This window comes from Chamaea fasciata, unplaced genomic scaffold (genome assembly GCF_029207755.1).
Source record: "Chamaea fasciata isolate MVZ Bird 193981 ecotype frontalis unplaced genomic scaffold, bChaFas1.0.hap1 SCAF_2, whole genome shotgun sequence".
Taxonomy (NCBI): Eukaryota; Metazoa; Chordata; class Aves; order Passeriformes; family Sylviidae; genus Chamaea; species Chamaea fasciata.
This window is the reverse complement of record NW_027094087.1, coordinates 95,864,869-95,891,993: the sequence shown is the minus strand read 5'-3', so window position 1 is coordinate 95,891,993 and position 27,125 is coordinate 95,864,869. Positions and strand designations below refer to the sequence as shown.

General features: G+C 39.1%; 1 protein-coding gene across 2 annotated transcripts in view; it reads right to left on the bottom strand.

Moving 5' to 3' along the window:
• Nucleotides 1–27,125, bottom strand: part of TBL1X (transducin beta like 1 X-linked) — a 191,870-nt gene that overhangs the window by 109,489 nt on the left and 55,256 nt on the right. The window lies entirely within an intron of this gene.

Sequence of the window (27,125 nt, the reverse complement as noted above, 5' to 3'; positions counted from 1 at the left end):
TTTGCTACATGCAGGTACACAGTTAAGTCTTCTCACAATTTAGCTGATGACTTTCTCTAAAACTCCAGCAGCAAATTCCGAGTACTACTTTCACTAGATCAATAATAATAATTCATTAATAATAATTCACTAGTTAGTAGGTCCCAATTTACAGGTCATGATTTTGTATTTCATATTAAATTGTAAAAAAATCTGTTTGATTTCTATCTAACATTCAAATATTCTCTTTTTAAGCGGTTCATACTGAGTTGTGATCCAGCAGAATCTCCCCCTGATGCAGCAACTGCATGGAGTGGAGGCCCTGTGTCAAGCAGTACTGCTAGACTTGCAGAACATTGATTAAAAAGCATGTCTTTAAATTTGGAGTGGTAAGCACAACTATAAAAAAAGCATCCAGAAAAATCCAAGCAAAAGACTAAGGACAGATACAGAAATAAATGCATAGTTTAGATCCTGAAATAGTTAGCATTAGCAAACTAATCTCCCCCTCTGTAGGGTCACAGCCAAGTGTCCTTCTATTTGTAATTTGAAGCCAAAAACAAATACATACCAAAGCAATACTTAAAGTGCACAAGTATATACGTAATTGATTTTCTATGAAGACTTCAAGAGGCGTCTAAATCCAAAGTAATTTTTGGAAACTATATTTAACAGAAATACCAATGCTTGCTTAAATTTGGATCTCCCCTAGAAGCCTTTATTTACCCCAACTGACTGTAATGTCTAACAAATGAGTGTACAAAGAGCTTCCATCAAAACAGACTGCCACAGAGGCCAGTCTGTTAAACAGAAATCCTCATCACTCCAAACAAGTTTTCCTCTGACACCCACTTCTTTTCTGTATTACAGAGGCTCTCCCTGGGATGGAAAACTGCACGAGATGAACCTTCCTTTAATTAGGGTAGATTGCTATGCCACAAATCAACAAATACATAACACCAGCGTGACCACTATAGTTGTCTTTGTCTTGAAGGTCTATTTGTTTGCCTCCAGATTCCACTAGAACTCAGCTGCCTTAAACCCCCATATGCTACTCGCCCTCTTATTTCACTGTGTGCCAATTCTTCACACTAAAAGGCAGTCTGTACATGTAGGGAAGTTTTTTTTAAATTATGTCTCCAACTTACCAGCTGTCAAAATCTACTTGACATTTACAATAGTGTCTGGAGAGTAACCTGTCTTTATTCCATTTTTTTCATGAACTGCCCTTGCTCTTAGATTATAAATTCATTTTTTTTTGTATACTCATCATATAAAGGTTATCCTTTTTTGTATACAATTACACTGTGGCTGAATATGACATTAGAAATAGAGAAACAGTACATTTTTTAGGATGAGGATGAATTGCATAAGATGTACGGAGCATCTTCATTTTGATAGGCAGAAGGCATGTTCTTCCCTTGTTGTTCAGGCATTCAATCACCACTTTGGACTTTAGGAAAAAAAGGTAAACTAAGTTTTTAGTGAAAATTTGCTATATACTTCTGCTACAAAGTAAAAGCTATATCAAGAAACCAACAGCCAGCTTAAATCCCCAAGGTTTTCATGTTTTGCATTTAAGCTTGGATGAGAACTTTGCTCCTTTCCTTTACTGCAGCTCTCAACAATGAGCAGTCTCAAGAGATGAAAATCACTTAATCTGAAAATCATATGGAAAAAATCAACTGCCCTTAAAAAAGTTATAAATGTCTGAACAAACTTCTCCCAGATTTTCCTTCTTCAGTTACTTAATGAACATATGGTTATTTATAATGTGAGTTACACTTGTAGTATTTCAAAAATTAGTTATACACATGCCTGGAGCTACTCAGCTCCTCCCTACTGACCTTGAGCATTGTTTGCTTTGGCACGTCTTGAACAGTGAACCCATGTTCTTATTTATGTATCCTCTCTCCACTTTAAAAATTTTACCTTAGTTTTCTTCCCTTAGCAAGTACCTTATAGTGAGTTATTTTAATTTTAGATACATCAGATATCAATTATGACAAATACAAACCTTGGGCAGGAGGCATAGCTGATTAAAAGTACATATAAAATGAATGCAAGCTCAGCTATATTTTAAACTAAGTATTTGAGGGACAGTAAGGAGTATTATTTAGGTTAGTGAAATGTAGCAGAAGCTCATAGTTGGGTTGATGTCTTTTTGACAGGTACAATATAGACATGTGTCCAAAGGCAGCTCCTCTCCACCTCAGGAGACAGGCACTTCAGGGGCATGAGACACCTGAAGGGTCAGACTACTCCATGAGGAGAAAAGTCATGTGCTGGGAGCACCTACACCTGCATCAGGGACGGCTCCAAAGTAGACAGACACCTCTGTTACCTGATATCTATGTAACATCTATGTAAAAAGTCGGCTGAGATGATTCCACCCAAAAGAACTGATGTTCTAGACTAGAAATATATGCTTTTACTTTCTTTTCTCATGTATGTTTGTGTGTGTTTTGTTGGGGTTTTTTTCAAAGAAAAGGAGTTAGACAGCATTGCCCTGAAAATCTAAATTCATCTTCCATGTTTATACAGTTTATTTACCTATGGAGTTTAATCTAACTTTTCATATAAACACACTGATTTGTTCAAAAATTCTTCCTTTTCAATAGATTTAATTCCATCCAGTGTATTACTTAATAAATGCCAAAATTTACAATCCACAGAAACTGCAGATGTAAAATGTCTATCAGAAGACAGAAGGGTTTTTCACTCAACACCTAGCACATCCTCAAGTACTCTAGCACACTGGTTTTTCTAGTTTTGAATCCAATTCTACAGTAAAAGAAACCAAAAGAAACCACTGACTGAAATGTGAATGGTGCATCTAACCATGGCTTTAGCTAAAAAAGAAGCTGCTCATTTTTTACACTTCCTCTTACAGTATATGGAATTACTTTTTGTTTTAGATGTTTCTATTCACTGTTAATTGCATTTTACACCTCATTTGGGGAATCCACAGAGCTCTGTCCTTGACTCTCTTATTTTCCATGCAAAAGGGAGTCTCATTCAAAACTGATTTTAATTATCACTTATGAAAAGATACTCTGCGCTCCAGACTTGCCTCTTCTATACTGAAGACCAGAATCCTTATCCATTTCTAATGTGATTATTCTCCAGAATTATTCTGAACATTCTTTCTCTCCCTTTGCTCTGCAGCCCTTCTTGCCACATTACTTAAGTACTGTCAACCTCACAGTCATCTTATTTGTCACACAGACTTGCAACCCGTGATAACATCACCTTAACCTATAAATTTGAAAAAACTCCAAATTAATGTAAGCAACTTTATTTTTCTATAGAATCATAGAATACCTTGGGTTGGAGGGGACCTTCAAGACCATCATGTTCCAAACCCCCTGCCCACTGACATGGAGACTTCCCACTAGACCAGGTAGCTCAAGCCCTTATCCAATCTGGCCTTACACACTTTCAGGCATGGGGCATCCATCCATAGCTTCTCTGGGCAACCTGTTCCAGTGTCTATTTTTTTTAAAGTCCTTTATAGCCCTTCTGAACTTTCTTTACCTGATTTCCATGTCAGTGCCCTTGTTTACTTACTACATTTCCAAACGGTAATCTGCACATTCTTTTCATGCCTTCTCTTTTACTGGGAAAATGTTTCCTATCGACATCCATCAAGCTACTGCACATTCTTCAGAACTTTAGAAAAGATGAAAGTTTTCTATGAAAAAACATTGCTTTGGTAAGAGAACCAAAATATTATATTCTAATGAGAAAAAAAAATCGCTTGTTAAATTCAAACAGAGCTTAGAGATGTTTTATTCCTTCAGGTGTGCCTTCAAAAATGCATGAGAAGAATGGCTGTAGTTAAGGGGACTCCAGTCACTTGCCACTGAATCTGTTCAGCCTACCAGTGTTAGTCCAGATTCACATCTTGCAAATTTATTCAGGATTTGAAAGTCAAACAGACTTACTCTGTTATGTCTAACCAAAGTAATCACAATTTTCCACGTAAAAATTTTTGTCACCGCACCTGTTTTAATTCCATCAACATTACAGAGGCAGCCAGGATATGGTTTGGCTCCATACTTGGAATTTAATTAATGACCTAGTTGGTGTCTGATTCAGAAAACAATTTAATTTACAATTCCATAAGCACTTCTGCATGAATAAAAAAGCAGCAGACAGGAACTCTGCATAAAAAAATAAAGGAAGTGGGGATATGAGCCACAGAATAAGATCTGAACAAATTAATCTAGAGTACAGGCTTACAGTTTTGTAAAATAAAATTTTCAGTCTTTAATTTTTTGCACTGCATGCTCACCTGAACACATGATTCCTTGCTTGTTCATGTTCTTACTGTGCCTGATTTTACTGTATGTTGTTTAAAAAGAAAAACCTGCAATTATATTAAAGTTTTATGGAACTATGAATCTATTTGAAAGCCTGGTTTTCTTGAACACCTTCACAACCCCCTGAGCTGCTGCAATCAAGTTACACAACTCTTGGTTATTTCACATTTACACAAACTCACTACCACCAAGGAAGGAATTCCAAGGTGTGGTTCATGAAGCTCTCCAAACAAAAAGTTCTTCTGACAGATGTTTTATGTTTTTACCTGCTTTCCTAAGAAAAGCTACACAGTCTTGAAAGCTAAAGCAGGCAGCTACAAGCCTTGGGTGCAATTTCTACAAACCCATGTGTGACTTTGTGGGAAAGCTTTTGATCATGGCCACTGGAAAAGACAATAGCCTGTCTTTATGTCCTCTGCTGTTCCTCAAAATTAGGAAAAACTAACTAATCCTCCTCCAAAAATCAAAATTAAAAACACCAAACAAACAAAAAAATAAAGGACAGGGAACCAGGTCCCTATCAGTTTCATTTAGGAAAGCTTCTGCAATGCTCTTATTAGGTCACAAAGCAAACATCAAAGCAAGTTTTTAACTATGCTTCTATAAGCTCTTTTGCCTTTCTCTCAACTTTATCACTTATTTAAAAGAAACTGGAGAAAAAGCTAAGAGCAAGATTGAAATGACACCTCAGATAATACACTTAAACATGAAGTATCCCCAAAATCACAACAGATTAAGCAGACTTTCCTAATGAAGTTACTTCGTTTCCTCTTTCCTCACAGGAGTTAGGAGTTTTTTGCCCCCTAATTTGTCCCCTTCTCTAAATTCAGTCAGAAAGGATTAAACACAAAGGTGCATTGTTTCTTCCACTCTTTCCTCATCATATGTACTGGTTTATTTGTAAAGTGTCTAACTCAACTGACTTTTGTCTTCTGAGAAGACTGACAATAGATTGCATAATTAGTAAGTGTTCTGGACATTATAAATAGAAAAGCATATGACAAGATCATCATGTTGTCCTAACTGTAACCCAGACACTTGGTTTGCTGCAGGTTACGAGAAGGCTTGTGCAGGGCAGGAGCTGTTGGACTGGGGGAAGATTTTTGTTTGACTGGGGGTCAGTTATGGAGATTACACAATGAGGAGAAGCATTGACACACACACACACACAGACAGACAAACACACTCCCCCTCCTCCTGGGATGCTTGTTCTGGGTTTTAAACAGATCACTCAGAACTTACACGTATGAAGACACAATAATTTAATGTGGGAAATTCTGCTTTAATTGAAATTAGATCCTTCTTAATTTAGAGAAAATTTCTAACATGTGAGCTTAAACTTTACTCTTAGAATGTTCTTTATTTTCAGTTAAATACTTTGTTCTATAACTTAACTTAAAAGAATATTTCTTTCCTCTCCTAAGAAAGTGTGCATCATATTTTCAGTTCATGTATAAGACTTCAGGCAACTGAACTGTAACAGCTTTTAGCACATGAAAAATCAAATGCACTGTAGTGTATTTCATAATATGATATATGACAAACATTTAAAAAATTTATATCCTATGTGGCCAAACAGTGGTTTCTTAATGGTACTAAGAGAAAAAAATAAGAAAGCAAAGGTGTATCAAAACCACTGAACAGCAGCTGCTGTGGCCACATTGAAACAGAGATAAAATTCCCTATTTTCCTGCTCTGTCTCCAGCCCCAGTAAAACTTGCACACACATGTCAGACTCCTTTATTCTGGAAGGATAAGAGTAGAAATTAAATGGGATCTCTTATCTACGTGCTGTGAATTCACTAGAAAAAGACTAACAGGCTCCCTCTGAAAAACTGGGGGAAAAGTTCCAGACCCAAACTTATTTTAAATACAATTTTTTTCAGGTTGAAATGGAGTTGGTACTTTGTCCTGTTAATTCCTCACTGGTCACTAACATTTGCTGCAACTGTGAGATGAGCAATGTCTGAAATGGTGTCATTTAATCCTGGTACTAACAGACTACCACAGCACTGGTTAACACCTCACACCAGTTTGGGGCCATAATGTTTTGTTTATTTTTATAAAGATAAGCACATGCACACAAGAGCTTCTCCAGCCCAGCACAACTTCAAAACAACAATAAGTATGGCAAAAAAAACCCACAAAAAGAACCAAAGACTATAAAAAGACAAACACTGTAACAAAGTAACAATCACTCTTACCCTTCGACAAGGCAAAATCTTAATCAAATAATAAAGTAACCTAATACCTCCTTTTCCCTTAAATCCTTCCCCATTCCTTGCCAACCCCCACTTCCCTTGAAAACCAGATGGCCCCGGCAATATGCCCTGAAGGTCAACAGATGCACCACGTCTTTGGATGCAGAAAAGGTATATAACGTCTTTAATAATATTTCCAGATGATAAAACTAGAAAACACAAGAAAAAAAGCACAAAAAAAATCCAGAGCAAGGAAACAAAGCAAGCACAGTTAGTATGTTAAAATATTCAAGACACCAATGAAAATAAAGGGGAAGTAGTGAACTCTTATTAATGCTATGAATAATAAATAACAAGAGAAAAGAAGATTGATAAAAAAAAGGAGTGCAAGAAATTACATAAAGAAAGGATGCTAGATAACTCTGGGGACTGGTAATGGATACGGCTGCTTATTTGTCATTGCTGTCAAAAGTTATGAATTTCAAGATTTCCTTGCTCTTCTAAAATGTGCCCCTGTCTTTTGGCTTCATAGGAAAGTGTATCAATGGGCGACTAGATGCATGCATTCACAGGTGAATAAACAGGTGAACAATTTAGCCTGGAGTGGGTTGGCTGAGGCTGCACTCAATTCCAGCAAAGTATGCCTGTAGAGACTCAAATCAATTACAGATTAAGCTATTCCAGATTTCCACTAGCGAATCTGAGATCCAAACCAAGGTCTGTGAGTCTTAACGTGAAAACTGATTCTAGTGACATTATTGTGTCTGTTGCTTTCTGTGTTCTGTTACTTCCAGATCAAATTTGTCCAATTTAACAATACAAACAATGTTTTAACTGCCAACTTTATCAGAAAGCCAGGCCAATGAACCTCCATGACAATGTATTTCATCCTGCTCCCCATCACAACAGGGAAATCATAAGTGCATAGGTGTGATTGTGATTATCACTGACAATAGTACGGCTCCCTACTTTGGATCCCAAGACAGAACTGAATTTTAAGGCTTAACAACTGAGGTTCTGTAACTTTCTACCTGTAAAAACAGAGAGGTGTATTTATGTAGATATTCTAAGCTCATAGCATATAAAAAGTTGCACAAATTAACTCAGCACTCTTTCCTGAACACGAAATAACTTTTTAGCCCAAGTAAAGTGCTCATGTGTTCCTGGAGAAGATAAGGGGCTGATGTTTATTGTATGTCTTGGGCACTGATAGCTGTGGGGCCATCCAAGGACTGGTGTGACAACAACCAGGGATTGTTGGCAACAACACTGTGAGAAGGAACAGGATGTGGCTGGAGAAGGGGGACACACAGAGGTAGGGCAGCACTTTCCCAGGAGAAACATCCTTGTTCTGGCTTGAGGACATAAACACAACATAGTACAGCACAAGCACAGCGATAAGGTCGAGAAGAAGGCACAGACAGCAGTGCGGGATGAAGACTGCCGAAGACCGCTGAAGCCCTCTGACAAATTTCCAGGAAGGTCTAGAAGAACAAATTGCACATGATAGCTAATTTGCATAGAAAATGAGAAACTTATCTCCAAAGTGGGGAATCCTACCATTAAAAAGGCATCCAACAAAGACTAGGGACATATGCAGCCCAGGATCCTGGCCACACAATCAGCTGCATCAATGCTGGAACCAGGATTCACGATTTTTCTATTCTTCCTTTACATCCCAGGTTTCTCTCTCCCCCTCTTTAATTCATCTCTGTCACTCTCTTCCCTTGTGCCCCAACCCTTTATCTATATTCACTGCCATGCATTTATACCTGGAGATAAGGGACTAATGAACACCAATTTCCATGCCAGGTGTGTAATTTACTAATACAACTTTGTCAGCTTTTGCAGAGCCTCTGACTTCTATCATTCCTTTCAACCACCAAGCATCTCTTGGTGCTCCCTTCATAGATGTTCCTTCCTAAGCGTGGGACACCACCGTCCTTAGTTCAAAACTCTACGACTCAGAAGAAAAATCCAGTTGAGTTTTATTTTCTCATGGATTCAGAACAGAAGTACCAACCAACAAAACCTCTCCCAAGTGCATGCATTAATAAAGCACCCTGAGTAGCTACATTATAAGAAAAGCGGCCTATTTTTACTTAGATTTACACTGTCTTTTGAAATGAAGCTTTTTGAGCTACACAATATCATAAAGCCTAGTCCTACCTGAAACTACAACCATACAGATCAAAAAGCCTTCAGCTATCTGCTGCTAAACAGGCAGATGTGGATATGCCACTGGGGCCAAAAGGTTTTAAGAGCCTTTAGCCTTGGAGAGCTATCAGCTGTGTAAAGGAGTTGCCACCAAAGCAAATGAGGGAGAGAGATGGTACTTAACAGGTAAAACAGTCAGGCAAGGACAAATACCCACTTCAGCCTAAAGTCATGTGGTCAGAGTTTAAGTAGGCCTGGCCTTCAGATCTAAGGACCTGGGTCCACGAGAAAGGTGCTTCTGGCCCAGCAGAGATGCCATGCACACAAGTCGGAGGTGTTGCTTCACCATCATGGACCCACTGTCCTCTCAAACGCCATCAGGTACAAGAGCAGAAGCAGCCACAGTTTGGCAGACACGACCTCTTACTGACATTTTTTCTGGCCCTGATACTTTTGAAGTGGGTTTACAAGTCCTGAATAGTTTTATTTTCCTCTTCCCTCATCTGTGGAAGTCTGAACACACAAAGTATACTATCACTTTAAGGCCCTGCTAACACAGAAGCCAGAGGAGATACGTATCAGACTCCACACATCCTACAGTAGTATTAGAAATGTATACTCTATTTCAAGAAAAAATAGAATAAATTGCTGAAAAATGAAAGCTATTAATCTGAATAATTTTATACATTTTAATAACCCTACCATAAAAACTGAAATCTTTCAAGAGACTTCACTAGATTTTTTTTGGTGTGAATAAGGAATAGCCATCATTGTGTTAGTGGAGCAGCCTTACAAGCTAGGAAAAATCTATTACTGATGAAATGAAAAATAAAGTAGCGTGCATGTCAGCTCAGCAAAGCAAGCTGCTGATTTCTAGGTATGGTTGTGTGGAAAGGGAGAAATTATAAGAGAATAAAAGACTGTGAAAGCTGCTCTACTTTTTAGAACACAGAGAATGCAAAACTGTAAACATTATACAGTGGGTCAGGTTTGGGGCCTAACATTGGCAGCATAGCAATCACACTGTGGAACAATAATGTCAGCAGAAATCCCTCCAAAGCAGCTCCACATTACCAGTCCACTGAAATATTTATTTGGCAAGACAGAACATCAATAACATTATCTCATAAGTTTTCTATTTTAAAAATATTTGGAATTGCATTATATGGCCTAACACTAAAATCAATTTGTTGCAACATTTTTTTAAAAGATACACAAAAACTCCTAGCCGCATGTGAATTATTTATTCTTCTCGTCAGAATTATAAGCCAGAGAATATCAGAATAAAGAAGCTCAGAAGTACTGAGTCCAGCCAGCAGTTTTCAAGATATAACAGGAGGAAACCTTGATCAATAATAAAGTATCACTATTTGTACTAAAATGCTGCTTAGAAAGGCTAATCGTGAATCTCATATGGAAGATTATATTAAAATCTAGAAAAATACAGATGAAAAGAGAGACAAGATAGTTCTTGTCCCCAGAAGTTATAATTTAAGAATAAAATCAGAGAAACAGGATGGATTCTGTTAGATGGAAAGCATAACAAAACAATGAATGAGTTTCTTTCTGCAGAGTTTCACACTGCAGAAGACATACCCACAGTAGCTTGAGTACTGCAGGACACGCTACACTCCACACTTTTTCCTTTAGTAAAGTATGACTGGCCCAGGTAAAGACCTGCCCTAAAGAAGCTGCACTGTTTTGTTAACCATGGTAACTTGGGCTTGTGCACACCCCCCCCCCCCCATGCAGTGCTGTCACAGCCAATAAACAAACACTGCTCAGCATTTTCAATGCAATAATTTGTTTTTTAAGAGCAGATACCTCCTAGAGTCACCTGATCAGCCTGTCGCACTCAGTCCACATGCATGTCGTCACAGACCTTGTGGGATCCAAAATAAGGGACATAATGAAAGCAATCAGTCAGGTAACAAGCCTTCTCCAAAAAGCACTGCCTTGCTCAGAGAGCTTCCATGCTGGCACAGCAATATGAAACAGGTATTCTTTCCAAAGGGCTTTTCAAAACAAAACCTGCGGCTGTCTTTCCAGTTCCCTTTTCAGACTCTTTTGCTCCAGTTGTTAAAAAAGAAATGACAGTGGCAGAAGAATAAATGTGAAGCAAACAATAGTATCTCCTACAAATAGCATTTCTCCTACTCCTGTGATACACTCACATTTTGAATGTGCAGTTCTTTGAAAAAGCCTTTTTTTCACCAGTACAAAAAACAGGCTATCTGGACAACTCTAGAAAATACAGAGAAGACAGTGAGAGTTTGATTCACAAGAACACATCCTTTGTTTGATATTGGTACAGCTGCAGTGTGAAGTGTTTTCCCTGGGCTTGCAGGGACACCGAAGCAGCACAGCTGACCTCTGGAAGAGGGAAACAGCTACACGGGCACTCTCGTGTTTCCAACTGATGTGCAGTGTAGCAGTCACAGAAAGAGAGTTGTTCCAGCACAGTGCTTTGTTTAACTCAGAAAAAGGGAGCCCCGACCCTGGCAGTGTTCCAGGCCAGGCTGGACAAGGCCTTGAGCAACCTGGTCTGGTGAGAAGTGTCCCTGCCCACGGCAGCGGGGCTTGGGACTAGCTCACCTTTAAGGTCTATTCCAACCCTTCAACATTCTATGGCTCTACTACAAAATGAACAGACCACACTACCTTTTGCCTTTAGCACTAATGTGGACTGTGTAAAGTGTGAGTATGCTCAAAAGCAACACTGGTCCCGCAGAAAAAAAAGCTTATTGCTTATTGTTTTAAAGGGATGACAGGGAAGAAGAAGAAAAGCCTACTCAAGGGAATACAGGAAACCTATGTACATCAGTGCCACAAAACTGGTATTGCTAATAGCCACCTGAAAACAACACTTTGGAAACACTGCTTGGAAGGTGGTAGGGAAGCCCACGGCTAAAGACTGGAATTTTTGTTTGGTTGTTTCGTAGGCTGTTTCCCTACTCTTTTTTCTCTCCCTTATTACCATAAACAGATACAGATGATTAGGAGCTGTGAAGAGCTCTGGTAGTGTCAGGCCAGAGAGTCCCCAGGCAGGGCCAGGCAGAAGGGGTTACATGATCTCAAGCCACTGCCTCCACAGGGCTCACAGGCTGGATTGCATTTTCTTGAGCAGCTGATGAAGGATTAAGCTCAGCAGATGAGTGCAAGGGGTAATTGTCACATCTTAAACCCGCACAGCTAAATCTACCAGAGTTTATGAGACAGTAGTTTATGTTAAAGGTCCAAATACCAAAGAAGCTAATCACTCCTTTTAAAAGACTTTCCATTATATTCCAAGTAAGTGGCTTGCTTCCTCTCTTAAGAGTTTATCATTCCTTATTCCACTTCTGCCTTTTCCAACAGGATACTGAGGGAATTTATTCATTAAAACATCAAGATCATTTGAAGAATTGAAGGAAACAAACTGCTGCAAAAAGCTAGAACAATTTGCTAAAAATTGTTTTCATTATCCCACTTAATAATAGGATAATGCACTTGAACAGCAGAGAATTTTCTAGTGGGTTATTCAGAGGGAATTGTTTTGTGCAGATCACTTCTGTATCAGTATTAAAACCTTTCTGACCTTGAGTTACTTCAATGTAAGGGCCGTATACATTTCTATTTCACTGCACATAAGGTCTGCTCAATGCTCTGTCACTCAAACTCTGAGAAAATGAAGAAAGTGATTTTTAGAAGGACTAAATACTTAAGGAAATTAATTAACTTCATTAATATAATCACTAAAAAGCGAGTGATTAGATTACCTCAGAAGACACACCTTGTATATACACATATATAAACGCATTTATATGCATATATATGGAGAGATATGTGTGCGTGCACCCCTGTCTGGGAAGGGTTTCCTAGGAGCACTGGTGAGGGTCTGGAAAGGCTCCTTCCTGCCCCTCCTCCCACTGCGCTGCAAGGACTAATGCGAAGCAGCTACCTGGAAAGAAAAAGGATCCTTCATAGCGTCTTTATAAATGTTAAATGGCAGGGGAAACCGCCGAGAGATTCCTCAAGCTGGGATCCTCATTTTCTCCTGCGTGGCCATCCCTGGGACACGGCTGGAAAACAAGGCAGCCATTTTCTCATAAGCTGTTACACTCAGCAAACCAGACTGAAGTGCTCGATAAGCCGCTGTTCCCTTCCTGCGGCGACCGAGGGCAAAACCAACCCATCACCCCCACACAGGTACAACCACAGCCACGTCTGTGCTCCTGCCGTGAGCCTGAGCACGGAGAGGGCCAGGGAGGGAGGGAAGGATGGGAGGCCGGGATGTGAACGCATCCATATTCCTGGGCTCTGCTACCCTGCATCTGTGCAAAACCTTATGGATGTGCGACATAAAGCTGCTTGCTCACGGTTTTGTGTTTCCAGAAATAAACTGCCACTGGGAGACAATACTTGGCTTTTACAGAACCTGAGGCACTTTTTTACAGAACCTGTGTATCAGGCACTGTACTGTGTAGAAAAAGCCTCCAAACCTTGTGGTCCCTATGGAAGAGTGATTTTAATTGCATTCAGCACAGGTATACACGCACCTGTATGCACAGGTGATGCAATTTTCATAGGCAACCTGGCTGTAAGTAACTTCTCTCACATGTAAGTAACCTCACTCAACTAACTTTTCTGGGAATCAGACTGTCAAAAAGTGAGCACCCTAACTTTACAGTGTACAGATCGGCATATTCAGTATAATAGCTTGAGAATAGAAAGGTCTGTCTCTAGATGTAAAGCAAGAAGTCATGGTACCTATACTTAGGTTTACTTCTGTCTTCTGTTCTTAACCCAGTTTCTTGTCACTTTCTGTAAATCTCCTTATTTTATAAGAGTGTTTTGAAACTGGGCAGCAAGAAGTCCTGGGAGATGCCATTTCAGTCTCAGCAAAATGTGTTCAGCCTTAGCTATGCTCTAATCTGATGGGGGAAAAGAAAAATCCCACTTAAGTTACGTCAACAGAGATTACTAGAATCCATCTGCTGAAGTCCCTCAGTACCCTCTGCCCAGCCCCGGCTGTTCGTCTCAACACGAAGCCAGGCTTTAGCCAGACCCTGGCAGACAGGCCAGACCACGCAGCCGGGCCCAAAGGATGTCCAGAAAGTGGAGTACACGTCCCCATTCGGCCACTTCCAATGGCTTCTGCTTGGCTGACCGGACGGTGCTGCACTGGGCTCCCTCCATCTGGATGGAGGCTTCCCAACCAGGAGGTGATTATCTGAAGCCACCAAAGTCCCCAAGCCTCAGGCTCAGTTCAACTCACACTGGGGTCTGATGTACATGCCTGGCTTGGCTCTGCGGGTGCAAAGGCACATTTAATTCATTACATCCAACTCGGACATCTCTTTCCAGTGGCCGGTCCACAAGAGATAGCAGCACAATCCCGTTACCTAAGGTAATCATTTCGGTCAGCTTTAAGCAATTTTGTCACAGGCTATCTGTGGCCAGGAATACCAAAACTAGGACTGCTGTCAATACTACGTGTTTTTAGCACTACACCTAGGAAGTTTCCTTTCTCTACAGAAAACAGGAGAACAGCCAAGGAGATGACACGCAAATGAAAATGCTACTAAGACTGTAGAAAATCTAAATGTGAGAAAAGCACACTTTAGCTGCCAAAACCTAAGACACTGCCTCTGCTTTGCTTTTTCCAGACAAAAGCAAAGTCTTGCTCTGACCTCCCCCTTCCTATTGCCATTCTCCCTGGGCCATCAGCAGCTCCCCCCACCACCGGCTGCTGCTCCCACGCGGGCAAACAGCAGCAGCTAAACACAATTAACAAGACATTTTGTGCCTCAGTACCTGCTCCAGCTCTTGAGCACAAGCATTAAGTTTGCCCTTGAAAACTTTGCATTTGCAATTTCACACATGCTCACTAAGGTTGTTAAATAAAAATGGTTCCCGAAACATCATTCCTAATGCTGCAAACTCTGTGACTGTTTCCCAAAGTTACTACACTTTTACCCTTCTTTGCAATGTAAAAGGATGGCTGTACACCAGAGATGATTCTGGCCAGTCAGAAAGTCAGAATAAACACAAGTAGAGCACCAGTACCTAAAACATGTGATGCCCTCATCAGTCATCAAAACTACTGAAACATAGCCCTGTTCTACATGATTAGCTGGTGAAGAACATGTTAGTTCTGTGGCCATTGACTTTTACTGAGTAAAGTAGTAAGTCTTGTTTTTCTGCCAAGTATTCATGCACCAAGGCATTTTTAAAAATATCTTCTATTTTGAAATGCAGGATTAATGCAGCTTAAGTTTTAGAGTAGAAAGTCTCCTCACTCCACTAAAATTCAAAGTATGTAAAACCACAGCTCTAACAATCATGTCATCTGGGCTAAAAATACTTTTTTTTTTTTGCCACAAGACTATTATATCATGTGCAGGTGGTAACATCTAAAAATGTATCACAGAAGATATATGTAAAACCAGACTATTAATTTTCTTGATCCAAACAGTAAGCAGAAATGAACCCACGCTGAAGTAGTTCATACACCTCTTGGCACCAAAGGCTTCTCACTAGACCTGCAACCCTCATGCTGAAACATCATTTCCAGAAATGAAGCACACAGTTCCCTACACCTGTTTCATACCATCAAACCAGATAAAATGGCTTGATCTCTTCCCGGAAGGAAGGAGTTCAGCGCTAGATTGAGGAGTCAGACAAGCACCATATGGCTAGAAGGGATGGGAATACAAAAGTGAGGGCTAAACCACCTCTCTCAGTGGCAGCAAGAGTTATATTGGCTCAGCTGTGTTGTCTAATCAAGTATTCTAAATCAATTAAGAGTGAAGCCAATTTGTACACATGAATCTTTGTATTTATAAATGAACCTAAATATTCTACAGTAATATTCCATACGGTTTACTTCCTGTAGTACATGGATAGAAACCAAGGACTGACTGAGCTCATTAGCCATGAAAACATGCTGTTTTATCAGGCGAGCTTTTGTCCAGCAATACAAAAAATAAGCAGTGAATCGATGAACCCTTCCTGCCCCATAAAACAATGGTTCCCCATGCAGGAATGTCAGCTTATGCCAGGTCACAGTAAACATGTTCTCTCAGTTTTTTGGAATTGTCACCAGGTTTGTAAATAATTCTCATGCATCTTCCGAGAATACTTCATTTCTCACAGGTTTTAAAGGAAACAGAAAGACGCTTTCTGTGCACGGAGAGTATTTTCCCAGGTTTTAGTTTAAGTCGTGATGCTCAAGCAGAGCAGGGTGGCTGCAGACACCTGCAGAGGTGATCCTCCACAGATCCTTCCACGCCTCTCCACACAAATGGCTGAGTCACTCATCATTCAATGGCCGGGGACACTGAAGTACAGCCTGTCCAAGGCAGATCTGACCTGGCCACGGTTTGCTTTAAAAAGGTGCACAGCAAAGTAAAGCATTTCAGCTGTGACTCAGCACTGTGAATTAACAGCCAGCCTAAGCTTATTTAAGAGCCTGTGCCTGCCATGTGTTGGAGACAGACTGTCGAGCTGGCTGGAAGCTCACGGTGCATCCTTCAGCACGGGCAGCAGCACAACAGGGCTGACAGCACCCTGGAATGGGAGCACAGCTCAAGGGGAAGGAGGGCAGGATGCTGCTTTTGAATTGGCTCGGGTCAACTGCTAAGAGTTGGATTCCCTCGGTCCACAGGAGGAAGGGGAAGCTGAGCAGTTGATTAAGTGAAGAATTGGGCATCTTTACACCCTCCATGCAAAGTGAGTGGAACAGAAAGCACTGCTTGGAAGAATCTTGTATAGTCATCCTGCATGCACATACATACCCATGTGCAGAAATGAAGTACATGCCTTTGGTCATACTGGAAAGTACAGGGAGGTAAGAAATAAAGACAGTCATCATAATCTGATTAGCTGTGTAATTAAGACTAAACTAGGAGATCAATGAGGGAAACTATATGGAGGGGGGTTTTTTTCAGCACAGTATGCTAGAGAAAAAATGAGAAATCTGGTGGAAATCTAATGGGATAAAGTAACAGATGGTAGGTGGACACCCAAGGGACATGGAATATGCTTAAAGATGATAATAGCTAACAATATGATTAAGAGTACATGCAATCTCACAATGCCCTGCATGTAACTAAAATGTAACTACTAAGGCCATAAACCCCCTAATATTATAGATTAGATTTACATACTTTTATAGACACATACAAGACAAATAGGAAGAACACAAAAAGGTTCTATATAACACAAGTATCTGGCCTATTAAAGGGAATGGCGTGAGTTGCCATCTTGAGAAACTGGCAAAGAACTGTCTACAAATATGACACAAGACCACAGGACACATACAACAATAAATAACTGACTCACTACAGAAAAGGACAAGTACAAACCACTGTCACCTGGGCGACCTGAAGCCTGGCTCACACTAGATCATTCTACTGTCCTGGAAGGACCCTGGGGGGAAAAGGTAGATCAAACCCTACCCACTTTTTCAGTCACAGATATTCCAGCAACTTCCAGCAAAATCTTCCGTATAATGCACTGTTTTTCCAGTTGGCACACACGCAGGAGTAGGGACTGCAGTCTAAAAGCTGGATACACAAGCAGGCCATGTCAAGATGGCCACGGATGCTCAGGCATTGCTTTCAGTTTTTTCTTGTGCACCACCAAAGTTGCTACAGCAGTCTCAGGAAAATTATGGTGGTCCTGTGCCTTCTAAATATTTGCCAATAATTAAATAATACCTATAAACAATACAGCCCAGCTGTAGAATTGCTGTTTTCTCCACAAAATAAATGAACATTACATATAAAAATGCCAGATATATACAGATAGATGGATATATATGTACACAAAACAGTTTTAAATGGAGTAAATGTAAACAAATGATAAAAAATATATAAACCAATGCTGCATTTATTATAACTCAGTTATTTATGTAGATTTATTTTAAAATATGTCTAATTGCACTCATAGCAACAATGAAGACAATAGTAATACACTAAATATCATTAAACACTTAAAGTAAAATTCCTCCTTGATCTTCCCTACACAACCACATTGATTCTATTTTGCCACCCCCGGACAAGAATAACCTCATAACCAGAAGGTCAGAAAATTCTTACTCTGTTATGAGAGCAAACTAATTTCCAAAAGCAGAATCCTCTCCCAAGCACAACTGGCACTAATTTAGATGAGGGGACTGGTAGATTTAGCACTTCAGCTGATATCAATTACTGTTGTATCACGCAGAGCACTCCCTGAAGTAATCAAGAACAAAGCTGCTTATGGAAGTAGTGTAAAAACTGCACTTGAAATTAAACAGAAGCCAGTACACAGCAGAGACATAACCATCCCCTCTGTAAGAAAAAGAGATTTAAATGGGCAGCTGCATTCTGCATCAGCAGAATTACAACCATTTTTTTTGAATGGTTTTAAGGTGCATAGAGAGGTCACTGTGTTCTATAGATTGGGTTACTGCAAAGCCAGCAGATAATAGCTACATAAAAGAAGTAACTGGGCACTGGACTGCCTTAAAATAACTGAAGAGAAAGAGAATAAGCCAGAATGATGCTGACTCTGATGCAGCTTCAGAGCAAGCATCATACTGTAATTTACTCACAACTAGCTTATGAAAACTTTTAATATTATAAAATCCAAAAAAACAAGCCCTGAAACAAAGAATTTTTTTTTTTTTTTATCCTAGTGCAGGAAAATGGTGGGAGGTAATGGAAGTGGGCCCAATTAAATGTGATGTAAGGAACCAACGGGAAACAAACTCTTCAGAAGCCTAAGTTGTAACAGCTGTCTTGCACTGTTGTGCTTTTGTCTGCTCTTGGGATCCCACCGCAGTGGCTTCTGCCCAAGGACAACTTTGTTTTAAGGATGCTTAAAGCAGTACTTGTCATACAGGGCAGGCTCACTCAGCTGAGGAGACAGCTCGAGTCGCTGCGGGCCCCCCTGGCTCCGAAAGGGCAGATACAGATCGGCTTCCTGGCACCTTTCCACCCTACAATTTCCTACCGCTATTACACTGATGATTCAAATCTAATTTTAACAAGCAAGCAAGCCTTCTGCTGTCAGCAAGCATTGTTCCAAGACAGAAGGAAAATACTTTAAGCACATTTTCGTGCCTTTCAACATCTGCATTCTTGTGTTGCTTTTGTTCCTGGAGAGGGGCACAGAGAAGGAAAATAAGGGGAGCACTTCCCAAGATAAGGAGCTAAGATATCAGTGTTGTCACTTATCATTTCCTAAACAAATTTAATTTTCCCAAACAATACATGGGTGGCAGAAGGGTATTATTCATTTAAGGACTAATGCTTTGAAAATCTAAAAAAACTTGCTACTGTAACAAAGCAAGATTCAAACCATATTCCCCTAAGAACACATAAAAACAATGTGGGTCTTCTCTTTTTTCAAAAATAGAAAAATATTTTTCACATGCTTTGGTATCGTTCAATCCTACACAGCCACAATACTTATCTTTTTAAAAACTAAATACGTGAATCTCTTTACAGCTAAGTTTGTGTATAAATGAAACTGTTCTACCAGTTCAGAAAGAATCTAAAAATTTCCTCGATTATATACTATCTCACAAGATGTGACCACTCACCATGTTTCTAAACGTTGGCCTAAGAGATCAGAAAAAGGAAAGTAATTTGAATATTCTTTTTTATATTTTTAAATGGCCTTCAAAAGCCAAGTCAACACAGAATAACATGTTGAGTTATTAGTTTTACACCAAAAGAAATCATCCCACAAAATGTGCATTATCAGTGAAAATTTGCAAGGGGTAAAATATTCACTGACCATACTTAGTTCTGAAGGTTACTGTAGAAGAAGGGCATAATCTCAGTTCCAATAACCAAGGATAAGACAACAACTAGCATAGAAAAGTCTTCCAGGCAAGAAAGAAACAGCCCAGTTTTTCCTGAGTTACAGCATATAAAGTTAGTTGTATGACATGTCCTGATATTTATGTTATATGATTTGAATAAATCTACAATAGAAGATTAAATATAGTTGCAGATCTCCTAAATAAAACAAATGCTATACTGTGGTGCTGAAATATGCAAGGTGTTTTCATTACCTAGAATTCATGTCACAGAAGGTTATTTATACATTGGAACAGGAAATATTTAATAGCTGTTAACATCCCAAAAGGGGCAGAAAATGTTAACTGTGCAATACACTGCTATACTGTTGTCTCAATGGCAGTAGACAGAACACAGGGATCAAGTGTTGCAGTCTCCTTAGACAGACACTATGTAACCTACCCAAGGTATTTAATTTGATCTCTTTGTTCACCTCAGTGGACATTTGCATTCATTCACATTCAGCAAGTTATTAATCTAAAAAAGCTAAGGAGTCTTTTATTTCTTCTTGACTCCAAATTCCATTTGTTCTTCTATAAAATTAATGCCATAAATAAAATGTTGCATTTAGACATGCTGTGATACTGCCAGCCAATTTTGCTGCAGATAAAGGTCAAGGAAAAAAATATTAAAAAATAAAATAACATCTTTTTTCCAAACTCCCTATATAAAAGAACAGTGCCAAGCATTTAAATAAACTCTCAACATAGGTCAATCCTTAATGGGCTTGTAAGTGAGCTGTGTGTTTTAAGAGCTAACCTTTGGAGCATTACTGAACTATTTCTTGCACAGCAACTACTGTGTTGCAACTGCCCTCCAGAAACCTGGGACCATCATCTGAACTAAATAACCAGCGTGTATGAAAGCCCAAACCCTAACTGAAGGCTTTAATAAGCACGAGTCCAACAAGAGAGACAAATTACCTCCTACCTCTACTGGGTTTCCTCAAAAACACAAGTTTTGAAACTCAAACATGCAATTCTTGCATTAAACACAATGTTCAAACACTGAAAGATATTGTATTTTAGAAATTCATCTGAGCTGGATGTAAAAATTTCAGTTAATTTCTTGTCTTAACTTCAACAGTTTTGCCAGCTTTATGAATATTGGGGGAATAACAAAATCTGTTTCCTGTTTGAATTCTTATTTTTCTTATTTCCAGTGCATCTTTTTATTTCTAAACATCCAAACAGCCTTCTCATATCATAAATCATGGTTATTACAAGATGATGGCCAACTCATCATTTCAGTCTTCTTTTAACAAAACAGATTGGATTTTATGTTTTCTACTAGAAAAATTAGCTCCTGCAGAACGACCAAACTATCTCTGCAGTAAACCCAAATTCTTAGAGCTCCTGGTGTGCATACTGCTCATCCACGCTGCACTCCCATACTAGCTAAATATCCTCCATTCCATATGGATACCAAATATACTTTTTAATTTGTTAGTCTTATAATCCTGTACATGCAAGCTGTACAGTACGGCCACAGTGCACCTTCAGGATACACAAATGGCAACTTCTGAAGGAGCTTTAGATATTATGGGCTTGCACAGATTAAAACGAGACATTACTTTGCTACTCCTCATCACTATCTTTACAACTGAGTAGGGTAACGTGAAATAATGAACCAAGTAAGAGCGCAATAAGAAAATTAGAAAACTAACACATAAGACCTCCTGGAGATCCAAAGCAGGGAAACAGGAAAAAAATGCTGATATTTAGTTCAGAAACATAGCTCAACATAGCTTTTTTCCAGTGACTACAACTGAGGCCAATAATTGCTGTATTTGCTTATGGATTCAGTTGGTATTTTAGGGACAGCATGCAGGACAGGCTTTTGCAAAAATAGGCAGGTACTTCCTATTATCACACAGCATTACCAGGGACACGTGTGTCTCTGTGCGTCTCGCTTCAAAGTAGAGAGATACTGCAGCCATGGCCTTCCTCATGGCAGGCGTGCATACAAACCAATAGGCTGTTTTGGATGAATGCTTAACATTGACTTGATAGATATAAAGTTGCAGACGCAAGGTCTTGAGATTTGATGCAATGAAAAGCAAAAAATAGGAATACAAATGGAAAGCAAGGTATGGCTTGGAAAAATGCAAGATTAACATGTCTGGTATGAAAAAAATTCAGACCAGTAATAAGGAAGGTAGGGAGACAGTGCACTGAGACATAATTGATATAGGAGGTAATATGGGCAGTCAATCTAGATAGTAGAATTTTAAAAAAGAAAAGCATCAGGAATCACACTAACAGAAAAAAATTACATATTTTCCACAGATTTAGGAGAACCTGGACTCCTGAGTCTCCTGAATGAAGGTGGGTCTCTCAAAAGCAAAAAAGGCGAAGAACTGACATTTGAGTAAAGAAAGAGATTTTTTTTTTTTTACAGGTGAAAAATGGTAAAGTGGGCAAAGATAGTGGGGTAAGTTTTTACAAATATCTAAAGGAAGAATGTGCACAGAAAAAGGATGACACTTTCTAACAGCTACGGAAACCTGAGAAGGAGTGCGTGGAAAGTGGAGTTTTTTTGGTGGTTTGTTTTCGTTGGGTTTTTTTACATAAAAAGTACTGAGGGACTAGAAGGAAAGGCTTTTTGGAGGGCCTGTAAAAAACTGCCAGAGGGAATACTGCAAAGATACTGCTGTACTAAGTAACAGAAAATGAACTGATGAGAACAGTCCTGAATCAGAAGGAGGAATGCCTTGGATAATGTAAAAAAACCACTTTGCAGTCTGCTTATCTGTACACTATGCATACAACTAAGATATATTACCTGAATATTTGTGCTCCCTTTTTAATACAACAGTAATGTACTTTATTACTGATTTTAACAGGCTTTAATAGGAGGAAGCATACATTCAATTATTTTATTACGTGCTTTGAATATAAATGATGAGCATCTGCACTCTAGTTTACTCCTTCCGTCCTCACGCTCTCATAAAACAGCACTGGCACATTTTAGAATTCAGAGCAGCCCTCCCCAGCCCAGCCGCTTTCTTGGCTGGTTTGCTGGGATCTATATATCCAATCTAATTATTTTGATTCCCATTTCCAACCCTATCAGTGGTGCAGTGGTGCAAGAAATCAAAATGCCAGTCTTCTGAATGTGTTAGAACCTAAAAGCTAACAGCTACTCATTTGCAGAGGCATCACAGCACGGCCAAAAGGCCCTGTCACCGGGCAATTTATGTTCAGTGCTCTGGATGTGACTCGAGAGGGGTTTCCCAGCCTACCAATACAGAGCATTTCATATAACATTTCAGATATGCTACAGGTTGTTGCATTACCTTATTTTGTCACAGCATAACTGACTAACAAAAAAACCCCCAGCAATGCTTTGTTCAAATTTTGTCTCTTTTTAAAGACTTGAGTCCTTCTTGTTATTTTTGCCTTTGTTTTCTTAAAAGGCAAAAAACAGGATCATAAAAGCTTGTCTTCCCTTAAGTGATCAGAAGAGAGAGTCAGCAATAATCCTACCAAAACACCTACTACCCTTTCAAATCAGGGGGATCATATGTTGCTCAGTAGCTGAATTTCCCTGTGGATCTTTCCTCTGCTTATAAGCTGTCCCCTTCTTGAATTACAGTCTTACTTAGATTACTAATGCTCAGCACCACCAAAAATATTCCCATTCATTTCTCCAGCTTTTACAAACATGATAACATGATTTGTGTTTAAATATAAGCGTCACCGTTTTACTTTTTATTATGAATATCATATGTTTGGCAAGCTGTCTGACCTTCCTTATGATGATGAATGCTGCAGCAAACAATTTGCTGTATCTTTAAAGAAATGGCCAATTCAATTACATTATGCCAGAAGCTTTCAAATCCCTCTCTGCCAAATGTCTTTGCTATATCCTGCCACAGACAGCCCATTTGTATTCCAGCACAGTAGGACACTTGTTTTGTTGAAGCACACAGTTCTAGTTAGGTACTATCAACAGAGCAGTATTTCAGTTCTCCAGCTCTGTGCTCTTTCCACCCCCTCTACCCTTGGTTATCAGGATTTTCAATTTTACTGACCAAACGTGCATGCATTACTAATTATGTGCATGAAATGCAGCAGTTATCGACTGCTACAACAAAATACATTAGTGACCAATTACAGGAGTTCTTGGCAGCAGTGGTTATCATTCTAGTGGATTTAATCATTGCACTTAAAGTGAAGCTTGAGATTCCCTTTGAGATTACACCACTAATTGCTTCTGTTTTGCCAGTTACTGCATGAGCTGTTTGCAAAAAGGATCACTAAAGATGCTTTCTAAATATGGGAAAGCAGTAAACAGATGAAGCCTCCTGTAATGAGTGCCCCCCCTAGTAAAACCACAGTGTCAATTTATTCATACCACAGTGCTCCTCTCCGATTCATATCCCCCCGTCACCTCCTCTTTCCCTCTCATTTCTTGTTATTTGGGCAGACAGCAGCAATACAGCTGCATTGCTATTCATGTGAATCATGCCACACACTATCATTTATTTATATAGATACTGAGAATATTACACTGCAAAGGTTAAAAAAAAAAATAAGCTTCCCCTTCTCTTCCTTGTTTGCAGAGAGGATACTACTTATTATTATGATTATGACAGAATGTTTAAATGGTCTTAGACCTTAAAAGAAAAAGTAAAAAAAAACCCAGCCTAGGCCAAGTACATGATTTATTACGCATACAATACCATCCTAATAGGCTTCCGCTCTCCAGGAATTCCTAAAAACAAACACTACTTCTCCCAAGGAATTTGCAATATAACATACTGCTCTTTAAAAGCCCACATCTACTTCCAGGTCGTCAGTAGTGATGAATTATTTGGTTTACAGCCTCATAAAGCAAAACTGTCTATGTATTTTAATGCTGAGGCCAACCACAGGACTTTGGTACTTTTCAAAGGTAGTGATATACAACTTTCCAGACACCAAAGAAAGGCTTCAGGTGAAACAAAGAGATGTCATCAACATTTTAGGTCTGATGAAAAAAAGTAATCTTTCGAAGAGAGAAAGAATGGGGAAGGATTACAACTACAGTTTTGTTAGCTGAGAACAAGCTATTTTAGTCAATAAAAATGTTTAAATAAATTTGTTTGGCTCCTTTTCATTAAAATTTTCAGCTACTGAAGCTTTCCATTATTCAAACACCACTTTGTGAACAACAAAGACACACTCAAAAATATAAAAAAACCTCCAACAACCCTCAACAAAAATTTTCTCATGAGATTAGAAAAACTCCTATATTTGTCTCAACAAGCATCAACATTCTTAAGATTTCAATAGATGCTATGTTGATAAAACTTTAATTAGAAATTTAATTGATCTCTGCAAGAGAGATACTGCAGAGAGTTTTAAATCCCCAGAGACTTCTACACTATAAACAGCAGAGCATATGACATCTTTAAAAGCTGTCAGAAACCATACACTCTGATTTACAAAAATAATAGCAATCTCTGTGAATTTTACTGCTAAAAGAAGTTGAAAAGCTTCATCCTACGGTTTCAACAGGCTACAGCAACAGTACCAGTTGGCTTCACCTCAGCCTCTACAGTGGCACGGACTGATGCCCACCAATCCCTGGAAAAGAACAAACCGCAGCACAACGAGGGTTACATCACAGATACATTTATCTTGCTTCACTCCCCGATGTAGATTTGCACAAAACCCACTGATCTTTCTGGAATAGCGGGCACCAGAACTGCCACACACAGGATGCTCTCAAAACCAAGGCCAGTTCGTTTTCATGCTTAACAGAGAAAATCTTGCCCCAAGGCACTCAATTTCAAGTGCGAATGAGAAAATCTGTAGGTGATGCAGTAACTGCAGTAACTGGGAAATAATAAACTGGGTAAAACAGCTAGGGATCAATCCTATATTCATGAAGGAGCACACTACACAACTCAATTGGATTATCCCCACTTCTTAGTTCACTAGTTCTTGACTTCTCCCTTATTAGACAAAAATTAAGGACAATTTTCAAGCACAAAGTAACATAACACTGACACGGTATCTTTGTCACTATACTACAGGTTCTCCAGTCCAGCAGAATGGATGCCTTTCTTTTGTATGGGCAAGCTTCTGTCTCATGTACACAAGCACAAAATCTGAATGACAATTCCAAGAAGATTGCAATGGTACCTGGAATTTCTAGTGCTGCCTTTCAAATGAGGAAACAGAAACAAATCAGGAGAAGAAAATATTCCCAAACTGAACAGCTGAGCTTATGTAGCACCCAAAATACAAAAGGTTGGGAAATAGCTGTCTTTCATCACTGTCAAAACCAATAGACTAAAATATGCAGAGTAGGACTGATAACACAGGAAATAAATGAAAACATTTGCTTCATGTTAGTATGGAAGTTAAAAGAAACAGGGCAAAAATCTCTCTCAAAGGTCCCTGATGGATTTAAAACAGAGCTGTTGAGCCAACTGTGATTTCAAAACATGCCACTATCATTTAAGAACACTGAACTTCTCTTCTTTAATAAACCTTACACCTGTTTGCTAGTCCAGAGACCTAATTCCTAAAACCATACACAGCAAGTGCAAGACAAGGATCCAGAACTGCTAAAGCACAGGAAAGCAACCAGTTATTTATAATACAGTCTCAGGCACTATGTGTAATTCAGTATCTAATTTACAAATCAAAGAATGATAATGCTAAATGCTACCATGATGTATTTCTTAATGAATTAAAAGTCTTTTGTGTGTAGCTCACAAAGCCTGGTAGACTTTTAGGTTACATATTTATTTCTCTTTAATATTGAAAGCATTGAGGGACATCTTTGTCTACTACTCTACTGCAGAGATTAACACAGTAAATACTCTAGCAAAATGAAATACACTTTTTTATGAAGAGATGTGTTGGATATCAATTTATAAATTCATGCATTAAGTACAAGAATATGAATAAACCATGGCAGAGGTTTGGAATAAACAGCACTGGTGACAAGTTTAGACCAGATTAAATTGAGAGACTTTCAGCTAGTAAGTATTGTTTTCAAAATTTAATGTAGATACCAGTAAGGATATTCAGCTTAGTAAAGCTTTCTAAAACCAAAGATAATTATTTTAGCATGAGAAATGCCATCAGGAAGAAAGGCTCCAGCTCTAGCGATTGTTTCAGAAAACTCAATTAACTTGCCCATTTTTAAAAATATGTTACCAGTAGAAAGAAGTTTCATGCTATAAAAAATTTATCCGCTCATTAATATTACAGACATTTCATATGTATGATTAAATAAATGCATTAAATAATAAGTAACACATCAATGTACCTTTTTGACATATAAAATAATTTTTTGCAACCAGAATAATGCTTGGGCTGCCAGGAAAGAAAGCTATGTGCATAAATGAAAAATACTCTTCCTGCCTTTCAGAAAACTATGTAGGCTGGGGTTGGGACTGGGGGCCTCCAGATGCCAAGGAATGTCGACCACACGCCCCATCCAAGCTGATGAAGAAAAGCTGTCCCAGTCCTGTTCTAGTGAAAGCAAACCCCAACCAAGACAATAGTTTTTGTCTCAAAAAAACCCCCTCATGAAATGAGCATTGATCCTTTCCAGGACAACCTTCTACAAATCATCTTCTCAGCCTTCACCCTCTGATGACCTCCTATTTAACCTGGCCTGAC